Below are 22,089 nucleotides of genomic sequence, written 5' to 3' on the forward strand. Positions count from 1 at the left end.
CATCCTTAAAGGCAGATGATGTTGCCACACCAACTGCCCCACTGCGAGAGGAGTGGCTGAGCTCTGCTGCTGAGGCTGCAGAGGCCAAGTCCTGCAGAGAAAGAAAATGTGGAAATCCCTCTGCTGAGATTACCCTGCCTCCAGCTATACAAATTAAGAAAGTGATTCACCTGCTCGCTCCCAGCATGGTGGTCCCCAGGGAAGGAGATACCTCGCTAGGACTTGAGCCATTAAGAACAGGGATTTATAGATCAGTATCAGCAGCGACGAGTTGTACCTGGAAGCAAAATTGCACTGCGTATTTCTGCTGCATGCACAAAGACTGTGAGTGGGAGAACTAGAGCATGGTTTTCTCTCAGTCAGAGCGGAGGATGAGTGGGGGCTCTGAGCTGTGTTTGTCTCCTGGCCACCGACTTGCTAGGGATTTTGGATAAGTCATTTAATCTCTGTGTCTTAAGTTTCCTTGTCTGTAAAGCGAGATGAGTAATATTCAGCATTTTTGTTGGAGTGCCGGATGAAAGGCAGGGTGAATGCAAAAATGTTATTGCTCTAGCCTCAGACTTCAACAAATCCCCTGCTCGTGTCCCTGAAATTCCGCAAGTGAAGGGAGCGGAGTGCTGGGGAGGGCCCCCGCGCTGCCTGGCACAGCCCACTGCCTGCAGCCTGCCCTTGGGCACCCCGGGGGACGGTGGCTGCGCCCCTCGCCCTGTCCCCGGTGATGTGGAGGGGGCAAGGCTGGGCTGGCCAGCAAGAGCTGCCCTCTGCGTTTGAGGTAGAGGTGCATGGAGAGCTAGGCAGTCAGATCGTGGGAGCTGTTATGGCTCTTTGTGGTGCATTTATAGCTTTTTAACCAGAAAAATATTAAAAAGTTCTGCTGATATTTGTTGACATTAGCTCTTCTTGAGTATGTATTTTAAAGCTGAGCTAGTTTGCTAGGACTGAGGAAGTAATCTAACGGATCACAGGACCCTGCACAGTGACACTGGTGAACTTCTGACCCAATCCTCTTCAGGCAGGGCTGCTATCGCTCGCAAACCCCAAGTGACACAAAACCAGCCTCAGGACATACATGTGTCGTTTTGTCTTTCTGCATTTCCTCTGCTTCTCCTTGGCTACAGAGATACTTTACTTCAACGTTAGGACTCTTCATTCTTTATGCTTCTTTTTTTTAAAAAATAGAAGAAATCACACTGTTATTAAGTGCTGCGTTTCAGGAAACTTAAGTCGTGCAGGCGATGGGCCGATGGCCACAGCGGCCTCGAAGCTACCGCCCGCATCCTGCGCGGGCACCGCCAGCACCGTCCCCTCGGTAAGGAGCCGCGCTCGGCCTTGCTTGGTGCCCGCGGGGGGGTCACCCGGTGCCAGCGCCCGGCCCGTCTCCACCAGGCCCGTGGCGGCGGCGGGCCGGGCCGGTGTCCGGGCGGGCGGGAGGGTCCCGGTGGGCCTGAGGGGAGGCCGAGGCCCAGCTGCCGCCATGGCCCCGCAGGCAGGCCCGGGACTGCCCTCGCCGGCGCCCTTCGCCCGGGCTGCGAGGAGGGAGAACCGCGGGTCCCCGCGGCGGGGGGGGAGCGGTGGCCCCGGCACCTGCCCGGGCCCGCGGGCGCCGCCGCCCGGAACTTTTCGCGGGCCTCCCCGGTCACGTCCCCGCCCGCCGCCCCGGCTCCGCGCCCCGGCCCGCTGGCTCCTCCCCAGGCCGCGGCCGGTGAGGGCGGAGCGGACGCGGCGCCGCCGCCGCGCACAGCAGCCGAGCCCCGAGCTGAGCGGCGGCGGGAGGCGGCCCGGAAGGCGGCGGGTGAGCGGGGCGGCCGGGGCCGGTGGCGGGGGGCCCCGCGGGCGGCGACAGCGGCGGGCCGGCCCCGGGCGCTCCCGCTGGGGCCTGGCCGCGCTGAGGCCGCGGGGCCGCGTCCCGGCGGCGGGGCGGGAGCGAGCGGGTCGGGGGGGCGGCGGGGGTCCGGGCGGCGAGGCGGTGTCAGCGGGGACGGGCTGAGCGCTCCCTCCCCGGGGGCGCGGCGAAGCCCGGGCGGCAGCGCGGGGTGGGAGGCGGCTTCGCCCCGGCCCTGGCCGCGGCGGGGCGGGAGGGCTGCCTGCGCTGGGCCCGGGGCGGTGCGGGGCTCCCCGCTGCCGGGCCCGCCCGTCCCGCGGCGGCGGCGCTGCCCGGCTGGCCACGGGCGCAGGCTGGACATCCATCTTGTGCGGCTGTGCCGGGGCCGCCGGCTCCCGGACGGGCAGCGAGGGCGGCCGGGCTCCGGGTGAGGGGAGGCGGCCAGACGCCGGGAGACTGCTGGGGCCGAGGCGGGGGCGGGCTGGCCGTCGGCACAGCGAAGGGTGTCGCCGTGCCTCGGGAAATAACCAAAATTCTTTCGGTGTTTCGTATGGTCAGGTGTGCCCAGCGCTCGAGGGGAGCGTGCGGCGGCTCCCCCTTCCCCGAGGTGTGAAGGGGCGCGGGACGCTCGCGCCAGGGCCCCCAGGACCGCCGGAGGTAATGGGGCAGCGAGGCCCGTGGGCGCCTGGCGGGGCAAGGGCTGAGCCTTGGCCGAGCCCCTGCGGCCCTGCCCGGGTGAGGGCTGGAGCCGTGGGCAGGTGGGCCAGGCCGAGGGCATGGCCTGCTGCTGGAAGCCCCTTGCTGAGCGATGCGCTGCCCACCCTCGTCCTCCAGGCCTGGGGACCACTTGCCTCGGACCAGTTCAGCTCTGAAATGGTATCTCGCACTTCCTGCAGTCACTCTGAAGAGATGGTTTAAAGAGAAGCCGTTCTCCGTTTAGGGGAACTTTTCTATTTCGGTACTTTTCCTTAATTTGCGTCTTTGCGTATGATGCTTGAGCCACGGTGCGTGTGGCTCTGGTGCGACACGTTCACAGCAGGAGGGTCAGGGTTTGGACACACCGAGTCAATACCAACCACCGCAGAACGGGAATCGCCTCTTGGGTTTTGCTTTGCTCACGACTTGGAAAGAGCTGCAAACAGGAAGGGCAAACCATGAAAACGCTGGGTTTTTTCCTTTCAGTAGCTTAACAAGGGAGATAATATTTCTTAAAATAGTCGTTTCACTAGAAAACGCCTGTCTGCCTTCGGCGTATTATATCGGCACTCTATAATTTCTGTTGCTTCTGTAATTCTCCCTGAGTAGTAGTATTGCTGCATGTGAAAAGAGACGCCAGATTATTTGAAGAGTTAAGTTGAGGAAACTGGCTGTTGAGAGTGGCTGTCTGCCACAAAATGTTTCACTGTTGTGATTTTTGTTGCTTTTTCTTACTGAAAACGGTATGTCATTAACTCTCACTGGTGCTAGCAGATCCCTCAGATTCTGAAAGGGTTTTAATGTGGGAATACGGGAGACTTTTAGACAGTACGGGATGAAGCTGTGGAGAAAGTAGTGGTGTTGGCAATCAAAGGTCTGTGCCATTAATGAGAAGTTATCTGAAATTAGGCAACTTAAGGGGAAGTTTTAGATGGGGCACCCTTGCCTTTGTGCTGTCTGCAACTTTTTTATTTTTTAGAAGTGGTATAGTTTGCCGTGTCCCGAGTATGAAATGCTGTCTGATTATTCTGACATCATTATCACGTTGCTATAGTGACTTCATTATGCTGGGAATGCTGTGTTCACATCCTGTTGCTGTGGAAAATATCAGTGTGATAAAGAAAAACATCTAATGTCCCGTTCATCACTGTGGCAGAAAAAATGCCATTGATTTATTGATGTGATTGTCTGAAGACTGACAGCATATTCTAACAAAAGTTTGTAATGTTGAGTCAAGAGCCGGGAAATTGTCACTTGCCGTTCTCAGCAGATTGTCCCTTCCTTCCGTGTTGTGCCAGGTAGCAGAAGTTGTGAAATCCTCATTTTGGGAATGAGAATGAGGATACGCATGTCGTTCTTCAAGGTGGAGTCGGCAGGAAATGCTGTGTTCACATACACTGCTTCTAAAAATAATCTGTTTTCATGTGCAGTATTTTCTATGCACCAGGGAGGAGTGTTTGTGTTCTGTCAGGCTAAGATCATCCACAAAAGTGAGTTATACTTCTTAAAAGCGGATATTTCTTACAACTTTTGTAACCGTAGGAGAGTATGGCCAGAAGGGTGTAGGTGGCCTGATCAAGGGACCATGTACGGTGCAAACGAAACCTTGGTGACCTTTAGGAGGCCCAGCCGGTGCTGGCAGACCCAAGAGTTGTTAATTCTGAAGACTCAAAGGAAGCTAAGTGGTGTGCCTGTCATCACGTGTCTTGGCTCTCGTGTGGCAGTTTTTAGGGTAAGTAGCTTTACTGAAGGTTTTGAGAGGACTGCGTGCCAAATGGACTAAACTACTAGCACAGTATAATTCCAGTGACACGTTAATGCTTTTATTTGGAGACTAATGTTTATGCAGTGTATCAGAATGGTTTATATTTGAAATCTTAAGCTGCAAGTATACAGACGCAGACTATTTGTGATACGTTTCATGGTTGTTCATCCAGTCTGAGGACTGTTCTTAAAAAACTGAAATGTAATTAGGTGGCAGTAGCGCAACATGTGGACATACTCTTAACATAAAAGTTTTAATTGTGTATTGAATCATAGTCTTGGCATAAACAACTCTAAACGTTTGTACTATATATTGCAGTGTTTTTTCTTCTGCCATGCACATGCAGGGTGTACGCGGTGGCACTTTAAACTTGTACCGAGTATTTGGAGAGCAGATTGCTTCTGTGCAGCTTTACAGAGATACTTAAAAAAATCAAGAGGAATCCTACTGTTCTGAGAGCAGGAACACGCTATCTGTTTATACTAGTGAAAAGGAAGTGAGTCTTTTGAACGTACATAAAGTTCAAGTCTTTACTCTTTACATTTGAAATGTTTTTTACTGATAGCTCTTTGAAATTTGGAATTCCCCTTGGTCAACTTTCAACCTTGCTGAAATCAGTTCTGCAGAGTGCTGCAGGGCTCGGCCAGCTGAGTCTGGCTGTGGATCCTGATCAAAGCGTTTGTTTTAGGGTAATATCAGAGACTTCATATTTTATCACTTTCTTTTCATTTCTGATGAGCCAGATTAATGTTAAACATCAGGCACTTCTGGTAGCTTTGTGTGTTTAATTCTGCAGAAGCAGGTTCAAGGGAGACCTAATGTTTAAAACTTGGTCAAGTCCTGGGGTTGTGTTTGGACTTTTTTTGGCCTTGATTTGTATGTTTGTTGGTTTTAAGAGGAGATAGTGGGGATGGTAGTTAAGAGTACAGCCTGAATTAATTTTTATGCTGAGCTCTGAAGTAGTTATTTGTTTTTACTCATTTATTCAATAGGTAATAGGAAATTAAGCAGAATTTTAATGAAAGCATCTTCTTAAAGGGGTGCTTATAAATCCCAGGGTCAAATTTTTATTTAGGTATTTGTGTTTGTACTTTGTAAAAGCTTCTGATCCTGGAAACATGACCCCTAATGGCCAAGATAAGGATATTAGAAAGTTGGAAAGAAAAGTTAATCTTGCTGAGCTATCTTGGTTGATCCAGTCGGTCTTGTTCAGATGCTAAAACTTGTGTGAGGTGTTTCGTTTTACTTGCTGCAGTACTGAAGTCTGGTGGCAGCCAGGATTTGAGATTTTTCAGGTTTCTAGACTGCTCTTTGGATATAAATCGATGTCCCAAAAAGTTCACCCCTCAAACAGGTTTCTCCTTGGATTATATCCTGGCATCGTAAGCACAGGGAGGACAAAGGAGGACCTAGCTTTTTGTTCATAAAGCACAGGTTGGAATGAGACTACAGCTGTGTTGGCTCATGAATGTTATCCAGCAGACTGAAAAGACAATATGCTTCCCACTGCTAGTGTTGCAAATACAATAAACTTAAGCATATTTCAGTTAATGGAAATGGTTAAATAGAGCATAAAGCTGTGAAGATTAATTTATTTCAATCCTACATATACAAGTGATAGATTGCATTAGTCAGTCCAAGAAAAGAGGCACAATTTTTATGGGTAAAACTTTTTCTTGTTAAAGCTGTACAGTTAGAAGTAGTAGTAGGTTATTAATCTTCTGTACAATAAGACTAGAGCTCTTAGGCAACCCATAGATTTAACTCTTTTGCTTCCCCATTCTTGAATTTTTGTTGCTGAGCATTCAGGAGCACTTGGAAGTGAGAACCAAGTAGGAGTCTAACTGATCCAGTTTAGTGTCTCCAACACTAATATTACAATTAAAAAAAAAAAAATCTGTTTTGGTTAAATGAAAAACTGTTGAAATAATATTCCAGAAGAGAAAGGATTAAAATAAGTGTGAAGAAGATACACTTTCATTAATAGCTTCTGAGTAAGATGGATTAAAAAAAATTTAAAACTACTGAATGTAAACTGTCTGTGGGTACACCTTTTATATAAATATGTTGAAATAGAATAAACCTTTGATTAGCCTGCATATATACTTGCAAATTACATGTTCAAAAAATAATATCTAGCCATATGTCATTATTTCTGTATTTCAGTGTTGCTTTTAGCTTTCTTCCCTAAAGCCCTATACTACCCGGGAAAGTTATTGCAGGAATGATAACTTACTTAAATATTCTTTAATAGTCCAAACCAAATGTAGTTTAGATTTGTGTTTGAGACAGGTCTGTGTTCTAAGTGGCTTGGTGTGAGGTTGTCAGGCCCTGCTCTTGGCTGGGTGACTGGTTCTGCTCTGAAGCGTTGCCCACTCTTGTTTTACTGCCTGTATTTGTGTCCCTGCCTGCAGGCTTCCAGGGAGGTCCCAGCGCTCAGAGGATGGAGCTGCCTCTGCAGGGGGTTAGCAGCTTTAGGGTTGGACTGCTCAGGGACCAGAAGGCAAATGAAGGGTTTGAACTCCATAGTGTGATGTTATATAAACAAGGCGAAGTTTAGCCATATGTTGACTGACTGATTCTCTGGAAAACAGTCCTGTATCACAGCTAATAGATTCCTTGTGTGTATCTTTTTTTTTTTTTCTTTTTAGAATGGAATATTTTGGTTAGAAGGGATCTACAATCTAGTCCAACTTTCTCCTTAAGATTTCTTGATTTATACGTGAACAGGCTCTCCAGAATGCATCATTTCTTTTGATTTATAAAATAGACAAGAATTTAGAGTAAATGCTGGCTTTCCTAGCCATACCTTTTGAGTTTTTAAAAAATGCAAATTACATGCTTTTTAAGATTGCTCTTTAGCTAGTGGACCTGGCATTTGTTCCAATAATGTCAGATTTTTAGGAGAACCCTGGTTGTAGTATATAAAAAAATGTTGTATTTCATGGATCATCACCAGGATTGAAAGCAACTATAACATGAAATGGCTTTGATGTAAGCTCTGAGGCTCCAGCTGAGTGTGCTTTGAGTTGATTAGCTTTTTGCTCAGTTGTCAGAGCAGGCCCTGAAAAAGCATCTTCCAAGGTCAGAGTGGATTTGCTGTGTGTGACAGTACCGAGAGGGCAGAGTAGGTAACTTAGATTTCTGTAGATAGTGTCTTCCATGTGCAAAAAAAACCCCAAACTTTTTTCAAATTATATGTAGTATGATGTATGACATAGATGTTTCATGCTTGTTGAGATCAATTGTAGTGTTAGAAGCAAAGGAAATTGAGAACGTTTGTCAAATTCTGTTTGCGGATGAGCAAGATAGGTTCTGAAACTTCATGGTGGGAGTTTGGTTTTGCCTCAGCATCCATAGATGTGTCACCAAGGACTGACCCCACCTGTCTCTTGGAGCCTGCCATGGCAAGGGAAAGGCAGCACCGCATGCTGAAGGAACAAGAGGCCATGGTGACAAGTGGCAGCAAGGGAGACTTCGGTTAAAGCAAGAATGGACCGCCCCTGTGGACCTGCCCAGGACCTTTTGGAGTCGCTGTCATTGGAGATAGGCAGAACGTGACTGGGCAAGATCTTGAATGACTTGATCTGACTTTGAAGCTAGCCCCATTTGGAGTAGGGTGTTGCAGCAGAGATCTTTGGAGATTCATTGCAATCTGAATTACCCTCTGTTTCAGTGTGTTTACGTGGCACATTTGTATTACCTGGTGGAGTTGGCAAGCTCCAGTGGCCAGAGCTTCAGGCAGTTGGTTTCATGGTCACTAAATAGTCACACACTCCAGCGTTGTCCTCCTTGCCCTGGTACGTGCGCTCTTAGATGTTGAGGTAATTCAGGGAGCTTAGTGAGCTGAAAACTGAGCTAATCCCAAAAATATATGTGTAATTTTCAACCAGATCACTTTTCGCTCTGACTCATTGTGTGGTTGTGCAAGTACCACTGCTGATAGAGGGAAGGAGTTGCAGAGAAGGAGAAACTGCAGTTCCTGACTGCATCTGGCTGAGGGCAGTGTCCTTCTGTTGGTCTTGGGCTGGGACTGTAGAGGTGACATGTTGGCTATCTGCTTTGCCTGGTGCATCTGGAAGGAAGGTGACCCGTGGCTTCTTATGGATGGTGGATAAATAGGTGAATGTTCGCTCTTTGTCCTCAGTGGTAATATATTGTTATTTGCAAGGAACATCTTGCATTTATGGGAGTTTGTATCGAGCTGCCTTTCTTTTGCAAGAAATTTAGCATCCTCACTGCTTGGTTTTTGGTTGGCTTTCCTTGTTGTGTTGGTGACTGTTAAGACATCATCTATGAGTGGTTTTACATGTCTGCTGGCTGACCAAAACCATTTGGAGCTAAATGGCTCATTATTAGAATCTTCATGTTCTTTGCTGTGATAGTGGTAGATCTGTTAATTAATGCCTGTTTTCTGAGTCCCTTCTGAAGAAAGGGGAGTGCAGGGGGAAGCTGTAGAGACCCTAGGGACAGCTGAGCTTCGGTCAGGACACATCAGTGCTTCTGGTACCTGGTATTTACACCAAAGCGCTTTGTTACGGTGATAGACCTGCTGATGCCATTTCTGTTCCAGGTTTGGTATAAAAAAGTTTTCATCTTCAAAGCTCTGAATGGGACAGAAACTGGTTACAGAGAGATCGCTTCTCTTCTTGCAAATACGGCAATAATTAAGGTTGTCTAAAGTAGTCCATTTAATGATATTAAAATGATGAGGCTGTGGGAAGATGGGTGGTGTTCAAGGAGGAGGCACCAAATGTTACATTCCTAATCAGAAATGGTGTGTTTAAACTTAAATTACATTCATCTGCTGTGGGAAGATCCTCTGAGGTGTGTGTGGGAAGAAATGGGACACCAGGAATCTTCCCTAATTTTGATTGCCAATCATTTTGGGTTTTACAACTTCCTATTAGCAGATTGCACTTACAGCACTGTAGTAGCCAGTACATCTAGTTGAAGGTGAGATTTAAAGCTGTTGTTTCTGTTTCTCCTGTGATAGTAGTCCACAGGGCATGACAAAGGGCTCGTTTCTCACAGTGTCAGCTGGCTGAAGCAGGTAGGGTAGCTCTGCGTGAATCTGAATGTGGCCACATGAAGACGATGTTTTGATGTGTGTTACTGCTTCGTGCTGCAAGTGGCCCAGCAGGTACTGGGTGCTGGGGGTTGGAAATACCTGCTATACCTGAACAGGCACTTCCTCAGCGCAGCTGCAGTGGCTTGACATGGACCCAGGTGAAAGCGCATATTTAATTTTTTTGATTGAGAAATTCAGATGCTGACAAAAGCAGACCTCAGTATGTTTTGAAAGCTGCTGTTTGTTTTCCTTTGAACAAAATCCTTTATCTGGGGAGAAAGTCTGACCCATCACCGGACTTTTGTAACAGGTAACGTAGGTCAAATGGTAAAAAAAAAAAGGCTGCTTACTGCCCAGGGCTGCAGGTGACTGGCTTGGCTTTCTCAACTTTTTCACTTTGACTGAAAATATGGTGAGCCAAGCAGTAGCAGTCCTGTTGAGCAGGTGGCCTGAGTCATTAAGGTTTGTTGTTTATTTTGAATATTGATAAGAGAGAAAATATTTAAGTCCATCTGGGGCACTGTAAACAAGAGGTCTGGGTATGTCCACAGCAGTGGCAGTGTTATGGCTGAAACAGATCTTTATTAATCGTTTAAATGATGCAGTCAAAAATATCTGCTGCGCTAGTGCTTCATGCGCTCGTGTAAGGTGTAGAACGAGAATTGCTGTAATAGGTAATTGTTTCCCTGTCAAAAGTTACTGCAAAAAACCTTATTTTTGGAAATGCACTGCAACTAGTAGCATGCAGTGTGTTTGTCAATCGGTTTTGTTGCATAACTGCTGCTTGCTGGAGCATTACAGAAAAACAGACAGTTGCATTGCTCTTCTGAGTGGCTAGAACTGCAAATTCAGGGCTGGCTGGAATTTTCAGGGGGGTTTGTTGAAGTATTTGTTGAATCAAATGATGTTGTGTTCTGGAGTGCTATAATACTGGAAAAAATTGAATTTTTGAAATTTAAATTCAGGTGTTGTGTGTGAACTGGTAGGTATGAAATCTGCTCTTTGAAAGATCTGAGCATCCTATGGCTGTAGCTGGCTGCAGCTGTAGTTGAGAGCTTGGCGCTTTTAGAAGTAAGAGCACTATTAGCTTTTGTCCAAGTGAATAATCTGTATGGAATTGGGCATCTCTCACGTTTTTAACACATTTGTTGGAAATAGACCCTTATTCTGGAAAGCAGAGTATGTGGGAGGAGCAGTTTGGCTGGATGTGTTGGTTGCAGTGCCTTTTATGTTGCTTTTTATGTAATATACTTTTCTCTAATGCAAATAAACTTGAAGCTGTAGGGAGGGGCTCCAGTGAAGAGGAAAACTTTCATTACAGACAGCTGACATGCAGAATAATATCTATTTATATGCCGCCTATCATGTGATAGTTTAAAGTAAATCATAGTTCACTGGGTAAGGTTATTTCTGGTGCAATTCTCCTTTTTTGCGTAAGTAGTTACATTCCAGCACATCTTGTTTTACCCTGAGGTTTGGTGTGTTAGTACTGTGCTGCGTAACCTTTACTGGCTGTTGGGCCTAAAGAGCAGAAGTTTTAAATACAGGTGAAGATAAAATAAGTTTAGCCAATTGTTGCTTTCTGCTTTGGATTATAACAGTAATTGTAGTTGAAAATAACATTAAGATTAAAGATACTGACTGAAATAGTTCCAGACAGCCTTTCTCATGAAATATTTATGCATTTAGGGCTTTTAACTCATCAGATCACTCATAGGGATTACAATATTATTGTGGCTTTGTCTTGTTTCATGAATACACTGCATTGGCATATTGATCACTAGAATGCACTCAAATTTAGAATAAAGCTTTTTCAGGAATCTCATTTAAAGTGATCAAACAGATGTTTAATGGTCCAGGGAGCTTTCCTCAATGGTGCAATTCCAAGAAAGTGGGCCTTTTCCTTTATTCTGTAATTGCAGGACTTCATAGCCTCTGTCTGTTAGATGAACTGCTTTCTCTAAACCTTCACCGTATACGAAGTCCAAGTCAGTTTAGTACTAAAGCAAGCTTGAGTGGGGCGGTGGGGTAGCTACACATACCATCAGCAGGTGTCAGAAAGACTAAGCCATGTCTATAGGGCTGAGAGGCTGAAACTTCTTTTATTGTCCTTTTCATGCCAAGTCCATATTAACTGCATCTGTATGGGCAGAAATTTGAAAAAAGTTTGAAAAGTATTTTAAAACCAATGACAGTAAGTGCCCATTGCATTTATGTGGCTGATGTTGTATTTGTAGATTTACTCTAGGAAAAACAGTTGAATGGGGGTTTGAACTTTGATGGAAAGGTGTCTTAACCAAAATGGAAATCATAGAAATCGTGGATAACGGCAATTAACATTCAAATGAAGTGTGGTATGTTCTAAGGTCTTGCTCAGAGTGCAGAACTGACTGTCTCCAGGCCATACGTTTAGCAAGTTTGCATACTAATATGGGAGAGGTTTTTTTTCCTATTGCCTTATGCCTTATAATTTCAAACACAGAAAGAAAGATGACTTTTTTTGTTCCTGTTTGAATACTGTTCCTGAGGTGGAGGGGAAGAACTGGCTGGTGCCAGTCGTGCTCATCGTGTTAGCTGCTGTAGGATGTGTCCTCTCTTCCTTGTGAGTTAAGCATAGCATCTCTTCTTCTGGGAGCAGGAGTCTGACTGCCTGTGGGTTTTTTTTGTTGTTGTTGTTTAAAGACAGCTGTATAATAATCTATTTTGGTTGTAATCAAGTTTGACCTATAAATACTGAAATGGCTCATGTAAAACTGATTTAAACTGTCAGAGCTGTTTCCTTTAGGGGTTAATGTCACCTTTTATTTTCCATAAAGGAAATTCCAGGATGAATTGTCTAAGTAGTTTTGCCCTCTTAGGCCCAGCCGATTCAGGAGGATTTAAAAACTTCAGAGAATCCCCAGTGCAGAGGTGGGATCTGCCAGCGGTTCGATTCTCTACCCTCCTGACCTGGAAGTGCTCTTTGTGATGCCCTTCAGGCTCCAGCACTAAAGTGTTAATAACATTTTTGAATATTCCTTCAGTTACAATCATAGAAGAAAATTTCATTTTCATTGTAAAAGAAAATTCCGTTTCCACCCCCATCTGCCCCCAGGTTCCAGAAAGCAGCATTAAAGGGACTGAGCTAAATACTGAAGTATTAAGTACTGTATTGAAGAACTTAATTTATAAAAAGTGATGAAACTGTTACTTTCCCCTCTATTTTAGGTATTCTGAACTGCTATTCAGGTTCCTATCAAGCCTTAAAATTTGTAGTGAAAACATTTCAAGAGGTACTGTTCCACTTTGTGATGCTAAAACACATCCATCATTAACTGTATTTAGGTACTCATTACATGGATACTCATTGCTGTAGGGGTTTTTGTTAAACTGATAAACAATGTAGTATTAATAAGTGGCCATATGGTAAGTGGGGCTTTTAATTCAAAAAATCATTGTTAAAACAGGCGTTTAATTAGCCGCCGTTGTGTGGGAACAGTAGGTGTTTTCGTTGCTTGTAGCTGACATGCACTAAACAGTAAAGTATTTTTAAGGCAGTGAAAATCTCTAGACTGCATATGCAAACCTGACCTTTAGATCAGTCTACATGGTCACATCCAGTATATACACACAAACTGATTATTGCAGCTTTGCCAGTAAGATTTAAAGAATCTTAATATTTTCTGGAATTTGTAAGTTAGCCCAGTCTCCTGAAAAGCTGGGCAGTGGTCCATGCTAACAGATGACACGTTTTTAGAGGCTTAATATTAGTCTTGGAATTTATTACTGATGGGTAGAAATACATTTCAAAGAGTGGTTTAAACATTACAGTTTTTTCAAGAAGTTTCAAAGAAACCTTAATCGGGAGGAATCTGTATCGGTCTCTCCATGAAAGGTTTGATGCTGGGGACCAAATACAGCCAAACTGGGTTCTAGCCCCCAGCAGTGACCAGTGCCTGGGCTTTGTGGCCAGTGTCTGGTCACTGTTTCTGCAGAAATAAAATAATTAAAGTACAGGCTGAAATCGCAGTGGCGGTCTGCCTACCTCATGTCACTTATTTACTCTAATTACATAAACCAGGAAGAACATAGTTAAGAATGTTGCCAAGCTACTATCAGCACAATGAATTGCTCTTACAAAATATAATATAGTTTGTGTTTTGCGGTGATTGAGCCTCCTAGAGTCTGTTTGGAATTGCATCTGTATTTGAAAGGGTCAGAACGCTTTTTTCCACTACAGAAAAGGGAGGAAGAAAACCTTTATAGGACTTAAAATTCCGTGGCAAGTGGTGGATGTGGTAGACAACAGATGGAGGAAGTCCCATGAACAGCTTCTAGGTCTGATGTTTATGCCCTTAACCATTTACATGTTTTGCTGATGAGGGAGGGGGAAAGGAATTATTTTTCTTTTTTTCTTTCGAAGAAGCTGTCAAGAACTCCTGTGAACTGTGCAAATTTCTCTGCTGAAAATACTCGAGTAGCTCTAGATGAGGAGAGCTGTGGCTGATGGTGGTGTTGCTTGGGAGGACCTCTGTTCGGCCGGCTGGCTGCTACGCAGGCATCGGCTGTCTGATTCATTGCCATTCTGTTTCCATAATGTGGCTGCACAACACTTACTCTTAAACTGTTTTGTATATATAATTGAAAAAAGTCTATTTTCTCCTAAATCTGCACAGTTTAGGTGGATGTCTCTCCTCCTGTTAGCAGATCAGTGCTCATTAGTATTAAATTTGCAGCAGTGCTGCAGTCCATTTGGAGGGGAGACTGCCAATTACAGCGAGTGACGTAGAGGCTTGTTCTAATTTGGGGATGCAGTGTGTGTTGGTCTTTGAGTTTTGCTTCTGGCTTCCTTTCCCCTGCCTTTGTCAGTCTGGCACATGCCCCTAGCAACTTTCTGCAAATGCAGACCAATAGGACAAAAAATAAATTAGCCATTTCAGCAGGGCAGGCTTTAGCTGCCCAGAGTACTTGTTCCTTGTCTGAAGGGCTTCTATTGCAAAGCAATTTAAAATAAGTCGGCAGTCACTGCCGCAGAAGTTAACATTATGATATTCAAAACTGCAAGTTCAGCATGAAGCTGGTTGCAGCAAATTGCAGACTGGGGAGGATCAATCTCAGTATCTTTGTGTGTAAAATCACTTTTTCAAATTACAGAATTGCTGCTATTTTCAAAGACGTTTGTGTCGCCGACTTGTTTGTGTGTGCTGTAGTTAATTTGCTGAAAGCTCCGGTTCAGCACAAACTGAAGTCGGAAAGGACGGCTCTGTTGCTAGAGGACTTTACTCTTAGCCCAGGCTTTTATGGCTTTGGCCCTGCATCAGTAACCTTCACAATACACCACGGAAGATGTGGAATTACGCAGAAACTGGCGTTTTGGATGTGGCTCAGAGCAGCGCATGGTCAGGCTTTGAGATTTTCAGAATGGATGCGTGCGAGATTTGAAGGCTGGTCTCTGGCATTTTCTGGTTGAACACCTCAAGTAACATCTCAGAACAATGACGTTCTTCTCAAGGGTTCTCAAATACCTGTTTGCTTACTTGGCTTGTCACTAGCTTATTTCTCGTGTGTGCTTCTTGCTGTGGTTTTGTTTTTTTTTTTTTATCTAGTACTTCAAAAACACCCACCCCCCCATGTTTAGATTTAAATTACTGATTTGTGATTGCCTCTCACTTAGACAAGGTATATTATTAAAATGTTGCTGCCTTCTTGTTTGTAAATTTATGAATTATCGATGAAAGTTCTCAATTAGAAATACTAGAATGTTACGATATTGAAATACTGTTACGCTTTTCACTCATCACGGTGAATTCAATTTATTAAAATGCTTTTTAGTGTAGTAGTGGCTCAGGATTAAATTGAATTCCCAAGTCTTCTTGTAGGGAACTGGAACTCACTTGTGAGTTGCTTCAGTTCTTTGGCATACTTGGGCTTCCCCTGAGAAGCACATGTGTTTCTGAATGTCCAAAATACCTGTTTTCTAAATGCTGAAATTACTGAACTATAAAATAGGTTGATTAGGCAATGTAAATTCCTGCCTGGAACCAAAATGTTTCCTTGTTTTTACACGAAATCACTTAGGTTTTGGCCTGCATTGAATTTAGGAGGACAGAAGCTTACAAACCTGGAGGGACTGGATGTGTAGTGCAGAAGCAGTAATGCTCCACAGTTGGGTGGCGACTCGTCCTACAACATGATTATGCATACGGTTATACACTTGTCTTGATTTGTATTTGATCGGATGTTGAAAGCAGTCAGTGGAAATGATAATATTTTTACTGTTAAAACTGCAAAATTGGGGGTGAGATTCCTGCCGTAATGTATGAAGATGTATGCTATTATATAATGTCATTATATAAAATACATTGACTTGGGTGTCAACTACCGCAGTGACAACGACTAATGAAACAGAAGCAGACTCTGAAGACTGGCAAATGGAGGTTTGTCAAATTGTACTTTAAAGTCACATTGAAGTCCTGCTTTCTGCTTAGTTTTGTCTCTCTTTTTTTTTTTTTTTTTTTTGGGGGGGGGGGGGGCGGGGGGCACGTTGTCCCTCTCATTCTTCTGGTGTTGATGGCCTCAGGAAAGGTGGAGCAGGCTTTCTGTGTACCCTAAAGGTGATGGGGAGATTGACTGCCTTGGGGAAGGGACTTGGCGAGTGCGTCCATGGCAGTGATTTTTATTATTTAAGTAAATTCTGTGCTAACTAACAGGATAACTCTATGGGGGTGTTTGTCTCGTTACTTTTTAGGGAAGGTATTTGTTAATTAATTGTGTGATTTGCAGACAAACACCCTTTCATGTGTGATCCACCATCCCTCTTCCCGGCACATTTCCTTAGCTCACATGTAACAATTGCATAATTGTTGGCAGCTTTGATTAATGTTAGGGAAGTATTTAACATGCTTTTGACTTCATTGAGTAATTTAATATCTAAGAACATGGTGTATAACATACTAGGGAGCAGATGGTGAGTGGAGCTGTGGTTCGGCACTGCTGGAGCTGGGCAGTCGGACTGGTGCGGTGCTGCTGGCGCTTTGCAGCCTGTGGTCTGACGAGTGCAGGTCCTCCGTGAAGCCAAGGGTACAGCCCCAGGTCCCGTGTTTCCAGACTTCATTGCCGTATCATTCTTTGTATTTGTTTGGGTTTTTTATTGTGGAAGGGATCTGCCAGTTTTAGTGTGATTTTGATCATCGTAAATCTTTCCTTTGCGAAAGTGCTGGATTTGAGTTTGTTTTGCAAACATGGCTATGAGCAATGAAAGGATTTTGGTAGGATATTAAGCAATGTTTAGTAGATGCTTTTTAAAAAAAAAAAAATCCATCCCTTTTCATGGCCTGGTTTATAGTAACTTAAAAAACTGGCACGAACAACACTTACAAGTTCAAAATTAAACAGGTTTGTTTATAGTAGCCATGATCCAGTATTTAGCTGCCAGGGTAAAAATAACCAAGACATGTGGCTGTAACGTCCCAAGAATCTACTCCTTTCTCGGGAAAACGGGAAGGCGATGGCTGCTGGGGTGGCAGCAGGATAATTGTACTTTAAAGTCACATTGAAGTGACTCCAGACCGGGGGTGCTGGAGTTCACACAGACATCTGTGCCTTTCTCTCCCAAATCTGTAAAATGCTGACAGCACATTTCCCCATGGAAATATTTTGATTTCCGCATGTGAACATCAAACTGCTAGAAAAAGGGAGGTGCGGAGGATAAGCAAGCCAGCACTCAGGAGGTGTTTATTCTCTTTTTTTTTTTTTTTTTTTTTCCTTCTCTAAAGCTGAGGGAGTGGTGTTTGCTCCTTGCACCTCTCCCCTCTGTCTTGAGGACACCTTTCCCTGTCTTTCTCTGTCCCAGTGCATCTTTCTGGGGAACAGCAAGAGAGCAAAACAGATGTCGGGTTAACAGTGCATGTGGCTGTAGAAGCTGCACCTTGAGAGGCCGTTTCATGTTGTCTCTAGGGACTGATGCTTGTGGTTTGGGGTGTGCGCATTCGGTGCCTCGCTTTTCTGTTCCTTTTCACTCACCCTTTTTTAAAGTAGGGCTGCACATGGTGCTTCTTGAGTGAAAATGCAGTCTGCGGCGCTGAGTTTTTGTCTATCTTTAGTCTTACAGCTGAGACTTTGTCAGTGCTTTCACTAGAAATCCCTGTTTTCAAGTTTGTACAAATTAGATCCAGGCAGATGCTTGCAGCAAGAGCTGCCTGAATGTTCTCTGCATTGCTGTACACTCAATTCCTATTACATTTGGAAAAATATTTGACGAGTATTATGACAGCTTCATTATCTTTCTAAAAATTTTGATTTCTGTGGCTCCAGTGTGGCATGTGCCTATGGCTCTGGAGCATTGGAAGCAGAGCTACTAAAAAGAAATATTTTGAAAAAAAAAAATAATTTCCTAGGTTTTCATTTAAACTTCCTATGATTCTGGCATTAAAAGAGGAACAGTTGTTTCTTTAATCCCTTGGAAGCTTTCAGAAATGCTCTTGGGAAGAGTGTGTAGCCACATAAACCCAGACAGCCTCATCTGGGACTGGAAGGACCAGGGACATGTTCCAAGGGCTTGTCTCGCTGTGCCCCCGCACCGCTGGCAGCGTAGGGCAAGCGTGCGACTGGGAAATACCGCCTTGTCTTCTGCCTCTTTATGGACGCATTGGGAGCAGGACAGGACCCTGCTGCAGTGGTCCAGTGTCCAGGGAGATGGTGGCTTTCATTGATTTCATTGAACTTACCCGTCAATGTGGGGGGTAAGTCTGCGCTCCCCAGGCTGCAGGCTCAGGAGTTGGCACGTACTGGTTTCCACCCCGGCCAGGGGAGCCCAGAGTCGTCAGGGAAAAGGAAAATGCGAGGCTTCCTGCACTACCGCCCTTGCTTACCTATGGATGTTGATCTGCTACTCTGAAACCAGAGAGAAACACTGAGCTGTCAGCTTTTGGTAGTGGATAGAGACTTTGGTGTAGCTGGTGGCAATGAAGCTATGAAGGGCTGAAGGCAAAGGACCCTTCGCAGGCTGTAGGGTGTAGCCATGGCCGTGACTGCTATTGGAAGTAACATTGTTGTTGCAGTTCAGTCCTGGTGAGTTGTGATACTGCAAGTGGTACAGCCTTTTAAAGCACACGGACAAGGAGCCAGCAGGATTACTGGGGCAGGGAGACAGTGGTGCTGGGACCGAGTCTGCTCTCGAGGACTGGCAGCGTGCTGTATCTGCTGGCTGGGTACACCTCCATGCTCTCCCCTCTGCCCTTTTCTTTTTGTCACAGCTTGTAGGTGCTCTTCAAGCAGTGTCACACATGTGATGTCGGTGATGCCCGGGCAGGGCTGGGAGGACGACCTGTCCCCCTCATCCTGCTGCGGTTTGGGGCCAGCCAGGTGGCTGGAGGAGGAAGCGGGGGCCGGGGCACAGCAGGGCTGGTGCAGGAGCTGGAGAGGTACGGAACAGGATGCCAGATTCGTTTCAGAGGGACGTCGATAGCATCAGTGCCAGATGCTTCTGTTTCCTGTGTGCGGTGATACTGCGCCTGGCACTGGTGCGTGGTGCAGCTCCCCGCAGGGGTGAGCAGCCGAGATCATGCAGCTCTGCTGCGGAGGTGCAGCGTGGTTGCACAGGCGTTGTGTGTTCCTTACAAAAAAGAAACCTTATGGATTCCATAAAATATTTTTACTTCATAGGTGTTGGAGCAGTCATTAGATTTCACTATGGCAGTGCTGATTGTGAGTAGTTAAGTGATGTTTTCTCCCCTTTAAAATCACTCAGGGCTGGGGGATGCTTTAAACACAGCTGGCTTTCTCCTACATTCTTGATATTAGAAAGTACAGTTTTCATCTCCTGAAGCGCGTTGCAAACTTGATACAACCTCAAATGGGGTTAGGCTGACCTCGGTTTGTCTTCTGAAGTCGTGTGTAGAGTATATTAGGGAGAAAAAGTCCACAGGAACATGGTGATTTGACTTAAGCAGGGCCCATCCCTCCTGCAGGAGAAAATTGTCTTTTTGTTGTGGGAAAAGCAAACTGTGGGAGATGAGGAAAGAACCCAGAGAGCACAGGAAGCTCCCGTGTGCTTGGAGCTCCATAGCAGCCAGCTTTCGGTGAGGGTTTGATTAATCCAGTTTGTCAGAGTGGATGGAGTCTGTTAATCTGTTAAAGTCTGGCTGTGTCTGTTTAAACCTACCTACTGGACGTGTGCTCAGCACACAGTGGAAGCCCAGCCGGTACCCCTGGTGGTGTTTCCAGCCCTGCTTCAGCTGCCAAGTAATCCAGCGCCTGCCCCGGTGGTTTCACCGCAGCACGTGGGAGCTGCAGAGCAGCAGATGCCTCCCCGTCTGCCCTGCCTCCCCCTTGCCTCTCAGTCCAGCCATGACCTTCTGACTCATTTAGTACCAACCCAGTTTTTAAATATCTTTGCTGATCTGTTATCTGTAGCTTGTTCTTCAGAAGCACATTTCCCCAGGTTTCTGGGGTAAAGCTTTCCCACGCTGGTGCAGGCACGGCATGCTGCAGGTGCAAAAGTGGCAGCCAGGGAGTTCCAAGTAAGTTGGAAGAAGGGAGGTGGGAGCCCGCCCAGATCCTGTTGACTTTCAATAGTAGTTGGTCATTGAACTGTTCTTTAAAACTCCCACGAGGTTAGCTGAACAATGAACGGTTAGAAATCAAGAGAGGATAGCTGTAAATATCTATTTAGGAGTGAAATCCATGGTATTGGGGTAGAAAGTGTTGTCAGAGGAAAGGGAAAAAGTGGGACTTCAGAAATCTGTGTGAACTTTCTGCAAATGCAGTCATCAAGTAACAGGTACAGGGGGTCGTGGACAGAAGCGGCAACTTTGCATAAATCCAGTAAAAACTGATGTAAAGGGAACAACAGACAAGCTATTTAGATAATGATTTGAAAACTGTGCATAAGAAGGGAAGTACTTTTCCCTGTGATGGCTGTCTTTTCCTACCATGGCTGCAGACTGTATTTTATTGCTATCAAATCTGGTAGGCAAAAATAAGGAACTTGAAATTTTTGTTTAAAAAAAGGAGGGGGGGAGGGAAACCCCAAAACCGCAAGTAACCTGTGCCTGTCAATGAAATCTCAATCCAACAAGGTGACAGGGTGAGCAGCCCTTGCCCGAGCCGATGGGAGGCAAGGAGGACCGAGCCAGAGCACGATCCTGCGCTGCTGCAGTTCTGCCACAGCCTGTCCCGCGACCAGAGATGTTGGAGCGCTGGCCCAGCCCGCCCTGAGCAGGGCGGTGGGGACGCTGTGGCTCTCGGAACGTGAGACTCGTCAGCTGTGGTTACTCTGCTTTTGGGCTGAAGCTTCATCACTGGATGTGTGAGATAGTGTCAGCTCAGCCATCCAGCTCCAGGCGCTGTGTAGCCCAGGGACAAGTTTTACTTCTTGCTTCCAAAAGCCAGTGCAGTCCTGTGTTAAACAGAAACATGAACTTTACAGTTGTGAGCTTGATTTTTACTTTTTAACCTAAGAAAGTTTAATGTTGTGTCTCAGTAACTGCAAGTCCAGTTTGTAAAGTGTTTTTTAATGACATAATCAAGTAGGAATTGTGTTTTGCCATTGGCTTCCACCTGACCCTCCCAATCTTTCGCTGTTAAGGTTAAATTGTATTGGAGTTCTTGTTCTTAAGGTAATTTGATTTGAGTATTCAGAAATCACGTAGAGCTCCATTGGTAAAGCAAAGAGCAAATTTTTTAACAGGCGTGTTGTGGTTTGAAACCATAAAGAGAATATTTGATGTATACACTGTCATTTGAAAAGTTATTAATTCTTCTTTTTCTTCCAGTCCCTTGTAGGGAGCCTCGAAAAACCTTCTGTAGGGGCTGCTAACACTGATGAGAGATCTTTTATGCCAAGGTATGAGTTTTTTAATGTTCCCAATATGTTTCAAATTAAATTGCTGACTTGGAAAACATTGGCAGTTGGGGAAATTTGAGAATTGATTAAGTGTGTAATGCATCATTTAAAATAAAATGTTGCCTGAATCTTGTTTCCTGTAGTGGGGAAATGAAACGCAAAGTTTTGGATTGTCTTTCCTGATGTCGTCTCTGCTATTGTACAAAATACAGATCTGTGATTACAGTCCATAGCTTTTCTTTTTAAGGCTGAATCTTCAGAGAATGTGTCTGCTCTGATTTTTATCTTTTTAAGAGTTGTATTATTGTCTTAATGGAGATTGTGTCATCGGTTAGGGCCAACGTTTCATCAGGTTATGCAAAACCATCAGACCACGTGCTGTTACACTGCCTTCTTCGCGTTGAGCCATGTATTTGCACCTCCTGTTACTCGTAGCTCTGTCAGTGTTTGGAGGAGGAAGGAGAAACTGATAAACACGAGCTGCCTCCTTCAGATGTATAAAACTGTACTCGTGCATTTGCATTTCACAGGGTGCATGTTGCATTTCAGGTCAGTGTGAAGTTCTTGCACCCACTCTCAGTGCTGTGTTCACTTATCTTCTTTGTTCATACTTCTCTCTCCCCCACGACCCAAATTATAAACTTCTTGATAAACTGGTGAAACTTTTGTAAGTGGAGCGGCTAGTATTTGCATCAGGTTTATCTCTGAAGGGCTTCAGCTGTTCTCTCTGTGCCACCCTCCCCGCAGCCTCTGCCTGGCTTCTTCCGCTGGTTGGGAAATACCCTGAAAGTTTTGCTGCTTTGCACCCTGATTCAGCCACCCGGTTGCAACAGGCTGAAAGATGATTCGTGCCGTTAAGAGAGTGCGTGAGTGCTTGGCTGAATAAAGGTGCAGGTGAGCAGGCCCTCAGA

General features: G+C 45.3%; 1 protein-coding gene and 1 long non-coding RNA gene across 4 annotated transcripts in view; one reads left to right on the forward strand and one right to left on the reverse strand.

The window, feature by feature from the left end:
- The first annotated feature begins 1,097 nt into the window (after positions 1-1,097).
- Positions 1,098-22,089, forward strand: part of RAP1A (RAP1A, member of RAS oncogene family) — a 42,444-nt gene continuing 21,452 nt past the window's right edge. Inside the window, exons 1-2 of one of the 3 annotated variants that reach the window (XM_056361280.1) lie at positions 1,098-1,309; positions 21,108-21,178. The gene's annotated coding sequence lies outside the window, so the exon portion shown is untranslated. Of the gene's footprint in view, positions 1,310-1,638; positions 1,793-2,065; positions 2,250-21,107; positions 21,179-22,089 lie in introns of those variants that run through there. The other 2 variants (XM_056361278.1, XM_056361279.1) reach the window with 2 other exon arrangements.
- LOC130159566 (uncharacterized) lies at positions 16,641-18,396 on the reverse strand. The gene is made up of 2 exons (XR_008825792.1): positions 16,903-18,396; positions 16,641-16,847 (listed from the first exon to the last, which is right to left on the reverse strand). It is a non-coding gene; the product is annotated as an uncharacterized LOC130159566 (long non-coding RNA).

Source organism: Falco biarmicus, chromosome 16 (assembly GCF_023638135.1).
Source record: "Falco biarmicus isolate bFalBia1 chromosome 16, bFalBia1.pri, whole genome shotgun sequence".
NCBI lineage: Eukaryota > Metazoa > Chordata > Aves > Falconiformes > Falconidae > Falco > Falco biarmicus.